This window comes from Pimephales promelas, chromosome 24 (assembly GCF_988280905.1).
Source record: "Pimephales promelas chromosome 24, fPimPro1.hap1.1, whole genome shotgun sequence".
In the NCBI taxonomy this organism is placed as follows: Eukaryota; Metazoa; Chordata; class Actinopteri; order Cypriniformes; family Leuciscidae; genus Pimephales; species Pimephales promelas.
Window position 1 is genome coordinate 25,685,289 of NC_142792.1, and position 13,048 is coordinate 25,698,336.

Genomic DNA, 13,048 nt, shown 5'->3' on the forward strand with positions numbered 1-13,048 from the left:
GAGTGCAACAATGGAGGCTCTAGACCCTTCCAGAGCTGAGATATCGAAAATCAAAATTTCGACCAGAAAAAAAAAACGACAGTGTTACCCCTTACGTTTTTTTTTTTTGGGCGAAAAATTAAGTATCCCAAATCTTCTCAAAACTCTGGATTCTGATAGAGGGCACTGAGACTTAGACCTGAGTGCAACAATGGAGGCTCTAGACCCTTCCAGAGCTGAGATATCGAAAATCAAAATTTCGACCAGAAAAAAAAAAAGACAGTGTTACCCCTTACGTTTTTTTTTTTTTGGGCGAAAAATTAAGTATCCCCAATCTTCTCAAAACTCTGGATTCTGATAGAGGGCCATGAGACTTAGACCTGAGTGCAACAATGGAGGCTCTAGACCCTTCCAGAGCTGAGATATCGAAATTCAAAATTTCGACCAGAAAAAAAAACGACAGTGTTACCCCTTAGGGTTTTTTTTTTGGGCGAAAAATTAAGTATCCCCAATCTTCTCAAAACTCTGGATTCTGATAGAGGGCCATGAGACATAGACCTGAGTGCAACAATGGAGGCTCTAGACCCTTCCAGAGCTGAGATATCGAAAATCAAAATTTCGACCAGAAAAAAAAAAAACAGTGTTACCCCTTACGTTTTTTTTTGGGGGGGCGAAAAATTAAGTATCCCCAATCTTCTCAAAACTCTGGATTCTGATAGAGGGCCATGAGACTTAGACCTGAGTGCAACAATGGGGGCTCTAGACCCTTCCAGAGCTGAGATATCGAAAATAAAAATTTCGACCAGGAAAAAAAACGACAGTGTTACCCCTTACGTTTTTTTTTTGGGCGAAAAATTAAGTATCCCCAATCTTCTCAAAACTCTGGATTCTGATAGAGGGCCGTGAGACTTAGACCTGAGTGCAACAATGGAGGCTCTAGACCCTTCCAGAGCTGAGATATCGAAATTCAAAATTTCGACCAGAAAAAAAAACGACAGTGTTACCCCTTAGGTTTTTTTTTTTGGGCGAAAAATTAAGTATCCCCAATCTTCTCAAAACTCTGGATTCTGATAGAGGGCCATGAGACATAGACCTGGGTGCAACAATGGAGGCTCTAGACCCTTCCAGAGCTGAGATATCGAAAATCAAAATTTCGACCAGAAAAAAAAACGACAGTGTTACCCCTTAGGTTTTTTTTTTGGGTGAAAAATTAAGTATCCCCAATCTTCTCAAAACTCTGGATTCTGATAGAGGGCCATGAGACATAGACCTGAGTGCAACAATGGAGGCTCTAGACCCTTCCAGAGCTGAGATATCGAAAATCAAAATTTCGACCCGTAAAAAAAACGACAGTAATACCCCTTACATTTTTTTTTTTTGGGCGAAAAATTAAGTATCCCTAATCTTCTCAAAACTCTGGATTCTGATAGAGGGCCATGAGACTTAGACCTGAGTGCAACAATGGAGGCTCTAGACCCTTCCAGAGCTGAGATATCGAAATTCAAAATTTCGACCAGAAAAAAAACCCACAGTGTTACCCCTTAGGTTTTTTTTTTTTGGGCGAAAAATTAAGTATCCCCAATCTTCTCAAAACTCTGGATTCTGATAGAGGGTCATGAGACATAGACCTGGGTGCAACAATGGAGGCTCTAGACCCTTCCAGAGCTGAGATATCGAAAATCAAAATTTCGACCAGAAAAAAAAAACGACAGTGTTACCCCTCACGTTTTTTTTTTTTGGGCGAAAAATTAAGTATCCCAAATCTTCTCAAAACTCTGGATTCTGATAGAGGGCCATGAGACTTAGACCTGAGTGCAACAATTGAGGCTCTAGACCCTTCCAGAGCTGAGATATCGAAAATCAAAATTTCGACCCGTAAAAAAAACGACAGTGTTACCCCTTAGGTTTTTTTTTTGGGCGAAAAATTAAGTATCCCCAATCTTCTCAAAACTCTGGATTCTGATAGAGGGCCATGAGGCTTAGACCTGAGTGCAACAATGGAGGCTCTAGACCCTTCCAGAGCTAAGATATCGAAAATCTAAATTTCGACCCGTAAAAAAAGACAGTGTTACCCCTTACATTTTTTTTTTTTGGGCGAAAAATTAAGTATCCCTAATCTTCTCAAAACTCTGGATTCTGATAGAGGGCCATGCGACTTAGACCTGAGTGCAACAATGGAGGCTCTAGACCCTTCCAGAGCTGAGATATCGAAATTCAAAATTTCGACCCGTAAAAAAAACGACAGTGTTACCCCTTACGTTTTTTTTTTTTTGGGCGAAAAATTAAGTATCCCCAATCTTCTCAAAACTCTGGATTCTGATAGAGGGCTGTGAGACTTAAACCTGAGTGCAAAAATGGAGGCTCTAGACCCTTCCAGAGCTGAGATATCGAAAATCAAAATTTCGACCAGAAAAAAAAATGACAGTGTTACCCCTTAGGTTTTTTTTTTTGGGCGAAAAATTAAGTATCCCCAATCTTCTCAAAACTCTGGATTCTGATAGAGGGCCATGAGACATAGACCTGAGTCCAACAATGGAGGCTCTAGACCCTTCCAGAGCTGAGATATCGAAAATCTAAATTTCGACCCGTAAAAAAAACGACAGTGTTACCCCTTACGTTTTTTTTTTTTGGGCGAAAAATTAAGTATCCCTAATCTTCTCAAAACTCTGGATTCTGATAGAGGGCCATGCGACTTAGACCTGAGTGCAACAATGGAGGCTCTAGACCCTTCCAGAGCTGAGATATCGAAAATCAAAATTTCGACCAGAAAAAAAAACGACAGTGTTACCCCTTACGTTTTTTTTTTGGGGGGGCGAAAAATTAAGTATCCCCAATCTTCTCAAAACTCTGGATTCTGATAGAGGGCCATGAGACTTAGACCTGAGTGCAACAATGGAGGATCTAGACCCTTCCAGAGCTGAGATATCGAAAATCTAAATTTCGACCCGTAAAAAAAAACGACAGTGTTACCCCTTACGTTTTTTTTTTTTGGGCGAAAAATTAACTGATAGAGGGCCATGAGACTTAGACCTGAGTGCAACAATGGAGGCTCTAGACCCTTCCAAAGCTGAGATATCGAAATTCAAAATTTCGACCAGAAAAAAAAACGACAGTGTTACCCCTTACGTTTTTTATTTTTTGGGGCGAAAAATTAAGTATCCCCAATCTTCTCAAAACTCTGGATTCTGATAGAGGGCCATGAGACTTAGACCTGAGTGCAACAATGGAGGCTCTAGACCCTTCCAGAGCTGAGATATCGAAATTCAAAATTTCGACCAGAAAAAAAAAACGACAGTGTTACCCCTTATGTTTTTAATCAATTTAACGTAAGCAAGAATGGATTTGAACTCAGATCTTCTTGATTAAAACCCAACGCTTTATCAATTGAGCCACTGAGTCTGTTGAGTTCAAAGGTGAATTGAATGAATTTCTATTGACGGTTTGGTTTTATTTGTTGGAAAAATAAATATAGAAATATGATTTGACACAAGAGGGCAGTATAGCCCTATTTATGGTTTTGAGTTTAAACTAAACCGTGACATCTACACATTTTCCAAAGTGGACCAAAGTGATTATTTCACGTCTTGTCGTGATACGGGTTGGGCACTGAAGTTACAGGAGTTTCTTCCCGTTGCTAAGCAACGGAACTAGGTCGAGTATTTAAAAGGTTATGGTTAACACCGTTAACGTGGTTTAACGTCGATGTAATACGTTGTTTTAGCGTACCTTTTGCTTAAACGAGGAGCTGGGGGACGCCCAAGAAAATAGACATTTTACTCATTAGGCTGCTTCATTAAAAATGTGACATTTAGACGTTTTCTTCGGCGTGGATCCAGGCAAAAGAATCCTTTTCACTTTGAAAATAATAAATGTTTTTTTTTTTGCATTTTAAATAATAGAACATTTCTCAGTGATCGTAAATAAAACAAAATTCCATTTTTTCGGTTTAATGAAAACCTGACATCTACACATTTTCCAAAGTGGAATATTTAGGCTGCTTCATTAAAAATGTGACATTTAGACGTTTTCTTCGGCGTGGATCCAGGCAAATGAATCCTTTTCACCTTGAAAATAATAAAAAAAATTTTTTTCCTTTTTAAATAATAGAACATTTCTCAGTGATAGAAAATAAAACAAAATTCCATTTTTCTCGGTTTAATGAAAACCGATAGGTCGTTAAGGCAGAGGCGAATAAACATCTGGATATCTCTCCACTGGAGCGTGTTAACGCAAACGTGTAAGTTTCACGTTTGAGGGGGTTAAACCGTGACATCTACACATTTTCCAAAGTGGACTATTTAGGCTGCTTCATTAAAAATGTGACATTTAGACGTTTTTTCGCCGTGGATCGAGGAAAATTAATCCTTTTCACCTTGAAAATAATAAATGTTTTTTGCATTTTAAATAATAGACCATTTCTCAGTGATCGTCAATAAAACAAAATTCCATTTTTCTCAGTTTAATGAAAACCAATAGGTCATGATGGTAAGATTCAGTTTAAGTGTAAGTTTCACGTTTGAGGGGGTTTAAACCGTGACATCTTCACGTTTTCAAAAGTGGACCAATGTGATTATTTCACATCTTGCCGTGATACCGGGTTGACGAAATGTTGTTTTGGCCACTTTGTTTGATATAATCACAACAATTTAACGTAAGCAAGATTGGATTTGAACTCAGATCTTCTTGATTAAAACCCAACGCTTTATCAATTGAGCCACTGATGCACTTTTATGATGGACAGATGCACTTTTATGATGGACAGGTGCACTTTTATGATGGACAGATGCACTTTTATGATGGATAGATGCACTTTTATGATGGACAGATGCACTTTTATGATGGATAGATGCACTTTTATGATGGACAGATGCACTTTTGTGATGGACAGATGCACTTTAATGATGGATAGATAGTTATTTCAGGTGGGGATCATCAACATTTGCTTCTTAGACATCATAAAGACTGTAAAAGTACAAAAGTTAGAAAACATATATCAATAGGGTCCTGAGGACAGGAGTTCCAGTGATCCAATGTCACAAATTATTTGTACATTTTTTGGTGTTCATTTGAGTGTTTATGCACTATACATCATCTAATCATGACTTGATGATGAATTTAGGGTCTCAGGTATATCTACCATAAGGGAGCGCGTCTTTTTCCACTCGTAGAGTGGGAGCATTCGTGGAATTTCCAGAGAGTTGGGGGCATCAAATTCAGGTTTCACCTCCTGTATCATGATCCCACCGGTCCAGTTCACCACATTTGAGCCATGAATGTTTGTTGTTATTTTGTTCAGATTGTCCCACTCGAGATGAAACACATTCCCTCACCAGTAGTAATAATAATAATGAAAGTATAATTAATTAATTATTAAGCATAACTTTTTTTTTTCAACTTAACAGAAACCTGGAGAGACCATTATCTGCCAGTTAATGTGGGCTTCCATAACGCTAAATGCTCTTCACCAAGAAAGACCTTTCTAATTGTGTGTTGGTGCATGGTGTAGGCTATGTATTTGTGTAGTTAGTTTAAAAATGTATGTTAAATAAACCTCACATTACCAGTGAATCCTAATTATATGATGTGATTTTTAATTAATGCATATTTTTGAACACGTTGTATCTTAAAATGTATTATTTAATTAAAATATATGTTGTATTTTTAATGTGCAACGATTGACGTTGGGAACAAGCTCAACATGTGCTCAACGATAATTTACATAGCCAGTTATGAAAAATGGAGAAGATTTATCAAATCGAAAACTAAAGGAGAAAAACAGACTGCCTATAAATGTGCTTTTTTGCTTTTTTGGATATCCAGGGTGGCAACCAATATAGCCAGAAAATACATACATGTGACAATATTTCAGGTGGGGATCATCAACATTTGCTTCTTAGACATCCTAAAGACTGTAAAAATACAAAAGTTAGAAAACATATATCAGAAGGGTCCATAGAGGAGGAGTTCCAGTGATCCAATGTCACATTTTTTGGTGTTTATTTGAGTTTTTATGCACTATACATCATCTAATCAAGACAATCCTCATATCTATCAATTCCTCATGCAAAGACGAAGAGAAAATGGGGTAGATTGTGTCTGTAGGATGTATTGTTCAGATTCTATGTAGGTTTAAAGTTTTCATTTTCCGCAGCCAAAATCAAGCACGGACACAAAAGATGACACAAAAAATCACATATGGGACAAAAATTTGCGCGGGGAACATCAAAATTCCTTTTCTAGACACCTTAAGGATTACAAAAAGCTAGGTTAAAAAAATATATCTTTCGGGTGCAGGTGAACCCCCCCTTCCTACCAGACTATTAAGTTAGGCCCTTTTGGTTGCAACACGGCAGAAGACGAGTTCATTTCCGGCCAGTCTGTTTGCACATGTTTGCACACATGGCGGATGTCAACAATGACAGATGTAAGTGGACAAAGCAAAAAGATGCTTCAACCAAAGGGTTTCCGTGAACCACGATCTCCCAGAACTGATTGAGCGCTCGTTCCCACACCATAGTCACCTCCGTTGTCGTCGGGCATACGTGCATCGTCATCATCATAGCAATGTTTATAGCGTCGTTGTTTTCTTAGGTTAGTTTTGCTTGTTTTTACGTGGCTTGGTTGAATTGTAATGTAGAATGTGGTCTGTTATTAATTGTTAACAGACTGCGGCGCTGCTAGTATAACACACCGTTGCCATGGACGCAGTTCAGAGACATAACAGACTATTTTCTTTAGCAGAAGCAATACTCGTTTTTAAATCAATAAACTCGTTTTTAAGTCAATATTTTGAGTCAAATTATTGATTTATTTGGTTGATTTATATGTAATAAGCAGGATAATATATAGCGAGGCGGTTTTTATAGCGAATACAACCCCTTCAACAACCGCCTCGCATACAATACACCGGCTCAATTTGCAGATTATAGAATCTCGCGAAGGTGTGTGGTGTCGCCCAGCCTGCAGCTCTGTCCATTATTGGGCAAAATTGATTAATTCAGGTGTGTATGATTATTGTTGACGTGACTACTGAGGTCAAGCCCACCTGAATAATCAATGTGTCCAATAATGGCAGACAGGAAACAAAGAGCTGGCTGAAATTCAGGAAGTAGTGAAGCTGTGCATAAAGCCAATTATTCCTCAAAAAAGTCGGTAAAAAGCTTTCTCTTCCCGACCTCGAGTGGAGATAAATTTTTCTCCATTTTTTAAAAGTTAAAATTAGCTTCAACGGAGCGGCGCCAATCAAATCGGCGCTTACATTTTAAAGTGACACGGCAATTAGCCAACTTAATTTTTAATTTAATTTTTTGTTATTTACAAAATTTACCATATCCATTGCATGCATTTAATCAGATTTGTTATTATTACTTTTTAATAAACTAAAAATGTCTGAGTCCCCCCTACCCCCGCCCCAAATTCTATTTTTTACTTTTTATGGGGGGTCCCGGATCAGAAAGAATATCAGATGGATTTTAGGATAGGGCCTATATGCTTTTTTTTGCATACTTATATATACTAACTATATACTAACTACTTACTATATGCCTAAATGCATACTTTTTTTTAGAGAAAAACAACTATTTACAGACACGATATCATGTCAAATATTTACCAATCAACAATACAAGCCATCTAAAATGCATTAAAACTTATATTTCAACATTTATAGAAAGTAAATAAGTAGCAGGTCTGAGATGCATAACGTAGGCTCACTGTATTCTGGACACTTTGCACAGTAAAACGTCCTGTAAGATATCAACCCGCTGAAAGAGAAACCTGATTGGCTCGTCTGGGGACATGCCTTCCACACGTTTCAAAGTTTGATTGAAAAAATTTGGACTAATCATTTTAGAGAAACCTTGAAAAAACTGCCGGGAGACGCAGTGTCCGGATTACCATGAGGACTCACTGTGTTCCGGACGGCTGAAAATTCTACTCACTGTGTTTCGGACAGTTAAGAAGGAGTCATTTCTAATATAATTAGACATTTAACATTTCACACTCTTTTCTCTTCTCGCTCTCTATCTGTCTCTCTCTCTCTCACACACACACACACTCTCTCTCTCTCTCTCACACACGCACTAACGATTATCTTTGCCACTTATCCCGCAATTGTCATACAGTATATCGTAAAATTGTCTGTCCCAAAATCAAAATTTGATGTGATTTTACCTGTATTCTTGAGCAGAAAACTGTTGATTTCTCTGTCGCTTACCACACTGTAGGTTTCCTTTGGAGGGGTTTTGCCGCTTTGCACAACCAAATGTAACTACAGCCTCTCACAAGTTAGAAAGTTATCTTCTTTTTCCTATTTGTAGTGGAGATGAGTGGTACCCGGTGGGGTCTTCTGCTGTTGTAGCTCATCCGCCTCAGGGTTGTGTGTGTTGTGGCTTCACAAATGCTTTGCTCCACCTCGGTTGTAACGAGTGGTTATTTCAGTCAAAGCTGCTCTTCTATCAGCTTGAATCAGTCGGCCCATTCTCCTCTGACCTCTAGCATCAACAAGGCATTTTAGCCCACAGGACTGCCGCATACTGGATGTTTTTCACACCATTCTTTGTAAACCCTAGAAATGGTTGTGTGTGAAAATCCCAGTAACTGAGCAGATTGTGAAATACTCAGACCGGCCCGTCTGGCACCAACAACCATGCCACGCTCAAAATTGCTTTAATAACCTTTCTTTCCCATTCTGGCATTCAGTTTGGAGTTCAGGAGATTGTCTTGACCAGGAACACACCCCTAAATGCATCCCTAATGAGAAATTAAAAAAGTGTTCCTAATAATCCTTTAGGTGAGTGTATGTCAGACTCACATTGAAGTTGGAGAAATTACAAATTCACTGTGCATTGTATTAAAAAAATATTTATTGATATGCTAATAGACAATAGACATCTAGCAAAAGAAAAATGGCTAGTGATGTATGCCCTGAAATCTGTAGATGTGCATGGATTTGTCCTGAATCCCTTCAAGAACATGTGGGGGTATGTACACATGAGTGTCAGTGTGAATGTGTGTTTGCATGATCCAAAACTACAAGAAACATTTGTTTAGCTCTTAAAGAAGCTGATTTTCAAAGTTCTTGGAATCAACATATGCCCTTTTTGGTGTAAAAATCAGCCCACGAGTCACGAACGCGCATCACAGAACAGAGCAAGGCGACCATTTGAGCTTATAAAACTTAAACTTGTTTTGTTTTTGTTTTTTTAAATGAGCGATCGTTTCGCATTATAAAACCCCTTATTCATCGTCTGGAATCGTTTAAAGCCCTTTGAGCAGTTTGCACTGAAACTGTCTTTTGGACCTTGAACCGTTTGGTTCCCACTGAATTGCAATATATGGAGAAAATCCTGGAATGTTTTCATCAAAAACCTTAATTTCTTTTCGACTTAAGAAAGAAAGACATGGACATCTTGGATGACTTGGGGGTGATTAAATTATCAGTAAAAGTTTTTTTTTAAAATTGAACTACTACTTTAAGATATTTTTTGTTGAAATCTGAGAGATGGATCACTCCTTCATAGGCTTCTAAGAAATCAAAACTTGCCGGCCCAGAAAAGTTATTAAACACATCGTTGAAATAGTCTAAGTGACTACAGTGGCTCAATCTTAAGTGTATCAAGCGACCAGAATACTTTTTGTGCGCAAAAAAAAAAAAAAATTATGACTTTATTCAACTATTAATTTTCTTCTGCGTAGACCAGAGTGAGTTCACGTAGCGCAGCGCTTCTGTGTTGTATGTCATCAAGTAGGCTCAGGTATCTCACACATGACCAGTGTCGGCCAATATTGAGCCTACGTACTGGTGATGTACAACACAGAACAGCTGTGCAGTTATACTATGTGAACTCACGTAGATATCAATGTGTATGTAATAAACTATAAATGTTTTTAAATATGCATTTAAATGTCTGAAACTTAAACTAAAAACAATGTGGTTGAAACAAGCGGCAACATTCTAATCTGAAAGATGAAGCCTACCCGGAAGTGTGAAAAACTGCAATACATCTCAAATCCGCTAGAGGCCGGTCCCAAAAGGGAGCAAATATCCATAGACGTCATGTTATAATGTCCGATTTCACAGCATAAATTCATATGTTTACAGTTTGGTCCCATGGACTTTTATTGTAATCTTCAATATGTTCCGCGTGCCGGACAACTGTGAGGGGGTGAATTTATTTCTAACTCGTTAGTTTAGATCATATTTAGATATAAAACGTATGACAAATAAGGGCGGTTAACTTTGATTGACAGCTGATAACGGGCTGTGCCGAGTGAATTTGACGTCTCGGCCATGATCTAACACAACACATCATACCACCTCTGTATCCTTTCTGAAACTTTTGTATTTTGTATTTTCCAAGATTTTCCAGTATGGCGCCGTCCATACCCCCCATAGATGTCACAGTCTTCGTCTTCACCTGTTTGTCTCGTCATCTGCACCACGCTTCCCCGGATCCTTTTGTTTCCTCTCCTGATCTCACTCCCTCATCAGCCACCTGTTCCTCGTCTGTTCATCATCATTTTCACCTGTTTGCACTCCATTTAGTTTGATTCCTCTGTCTATTTAGTTCGATCTTATTCAGTCTGTCTTTGTCAGTCGATGTTTGATGTCACCCGATGTTTGCTCCTGTTTCCCTGCCTTCCTGCCTGTATGTTGAAAATAAACCCGCATATTGCTGTTAACCTGGATTCCTCCTGCTCCTTCTACCCGCACTCCTGCACCCCTGCAACACACCCCGTGACAGATCGACTGACCACAATAACTAAGAATTATGGACCTTCCAGCGGTAAGCCTCCTCTGTCTGGACCAGGAAGACCGCTCCCTGGAGTCCCATACCAGGGACTTTCTGGAGTTGGCGTTCCACACTCACTATTCGGACCGCTCGCTGTGTGTTTTCTACATCGCCAGCCTCAGCGAGCGGTCCCGGGCACGCCTCCCAGGGAGCGGTCCAGCAGATGATTTCCTCGCCTGTGTGGAGTGGGTGCTGGTGAGCTGTGAATCCCCATTCTACGTGGAAGAAGTCACCAGCACCACTCCAAACCCTGAACCCTCATCTTCTCTGGTCACCGTCAGCCCAGCCGAGCCCGCGCTCACCGTCAGCCCTGCCGAGCCCGCGCTCACCGTCAGCCCTGCCGAGCCTGCGCGCACCGTCAGCCCTGCCGAGCCTGCGCGCACCGTCAGCCCTGCCGAGCCCGCGCTCACCGTCAGCCCTGCCGAACCGAAACTCCCCTCACCGCTGGTTCCGTCCAGCTCTCCAGAGACAGAATGCTCTTCACCGCTGGTTCCGTCCAGCTCTCCAGAGATTGAATGCTCTTCACCGCTGGTTCCGTCCAGCTCTTCAGAGATTGAATGCTCTTCACCGCTGGTTCCGTCCAGCTCTTCAGAGATTGAATGCTCTTCCCCGCTGGTTCCGTCCAGCTCTCCAGAGACTGAATGCTCTTCCCCGCTGGTTCCGTCCAGCTCTCCAGAGATTGAATGCTCTTCACCGCTGGTTCCGTCCAGCTCTCCAGAGATTGAATGCTCTTCACCGCTGGTTCCGTCCAGTTCTTCAGAGACTGAATGCCCTTCACTGCTGGTCCCGTCCAGCTCTCCAGAGTCTGAATGCTCTTCACTGCTGGTTCCGTCCAGTTCTTCCGAGATTGAATGCTCTTCACCGCTGGTTCCGTCCAGCTCTCCAGAGACTGTATGCTCTTCACTGCTGGTTCCGTCCAGCTCTCCAGAGACTGAATGCTCTTCACTGCTGGTTCCGTCCAGCTCTCCAGAGACTGTATGCTCTTCACTGCTGGTTCCGTCCAGCTCTCCAGAGACTGTATGCTCTTCACTGCTGGTTCCGTCCAGCTCTCCAGAGACTGAATGCTCTTCACTGCTGGTTCCGTCCAGCTCTCCAGAGACTGAATGCTCTTCACTGCTGGTTCCGTCCAGCTCTCCAGAGACTGTATGCTCTTCACTGCTGGTTCCGTCCAGCTCTCCAGAGACTGTATGCTCTTCACTGCTGGTTCCGTCCAGCTCTCCAGAGACTGAATGCTCTTCACTGCTGGTTCCGTCCAGCTCTCCAGAGACTGTATGCTCTTCACTGCTGGTTCCGTCCAGCTCTCCAGGGACTGCATGCTCTTCACTGCTGGTTCCATCCAGCTCTCCAGAGACCGAATACTCTTCACGGCTGGTTCCGTCCAGCTCTCCAGAGACTGTATGCTCTTCACGGCTGGTTCCGTCCAGCTCTCCAGAGACTGTATGCTCTTCACTGCTGGTTCCGTCCAGCTCTCCAGAGACTGTATGCTCTTCACTGCTGGTTCCATCCAGCTCTCCAGAGACCGAATGCTCTTCACTGCTGGTTCCGTCCAGCCCTCCAGAGACTGCATGCTCTTCACTGCTGGTTCCGTCCAGCCCTCCAGAGTCTGTGTGCTCTTCACTGCTGGTTCCGTCCAGCCCTCCAGAGACCGTCCAGACCGTCCAGCCAGAGACCGTCCAGACCGTCCAGCCAGAGACCGTCCAGACCGTCCAGCCAGAGACCGTCCAGCCCGTCCAGCCAGAGACCGTCCAGACCGTCCAGCCAGAGACCGTCCAGACCGTCCGGCCAGAGACCGGCCAGACCGTCCGGCCAGAGACCGTCCAGACCGTCTGGCCCGAGACCGTCCAGACCCTCCGGCCCGAGATCGTCCAGACTGTCCAGCCCGAGACCATCCACTCCCCATCAGCCCTTCACCCGGGGACTCATCCCAAATATTTTTTTGGGGGGGGCCCAGTGTCCCAGCCACGGCCGCCTGAAGGGCTCTCACTGCCGTGGCCGCCCGAAGGGCTCTCACCGCCGTGGCCTCCCGAAGGGCTCTCACCGCCACGGCCGCCTGAAGGGCTCTCACCGCCACGGCCGCCTGAAAGGCTCTCACCGCCGTGGCCGCCCGAAGGGCTCTCACCGCCGTGGCCTCCCGAAGGGCTCTCACCGCCGTGGCCTCCCGAAGGGCTCTCACCGCCACGGCCGCCTGAAAGGCTCTCACCGCCGTGGCCTCCCGAAGGGCTCTCACCGCCACGGCCTCCTGAAGGGCTCTCTCCGCCGTGGCCACCCGAAGGGTC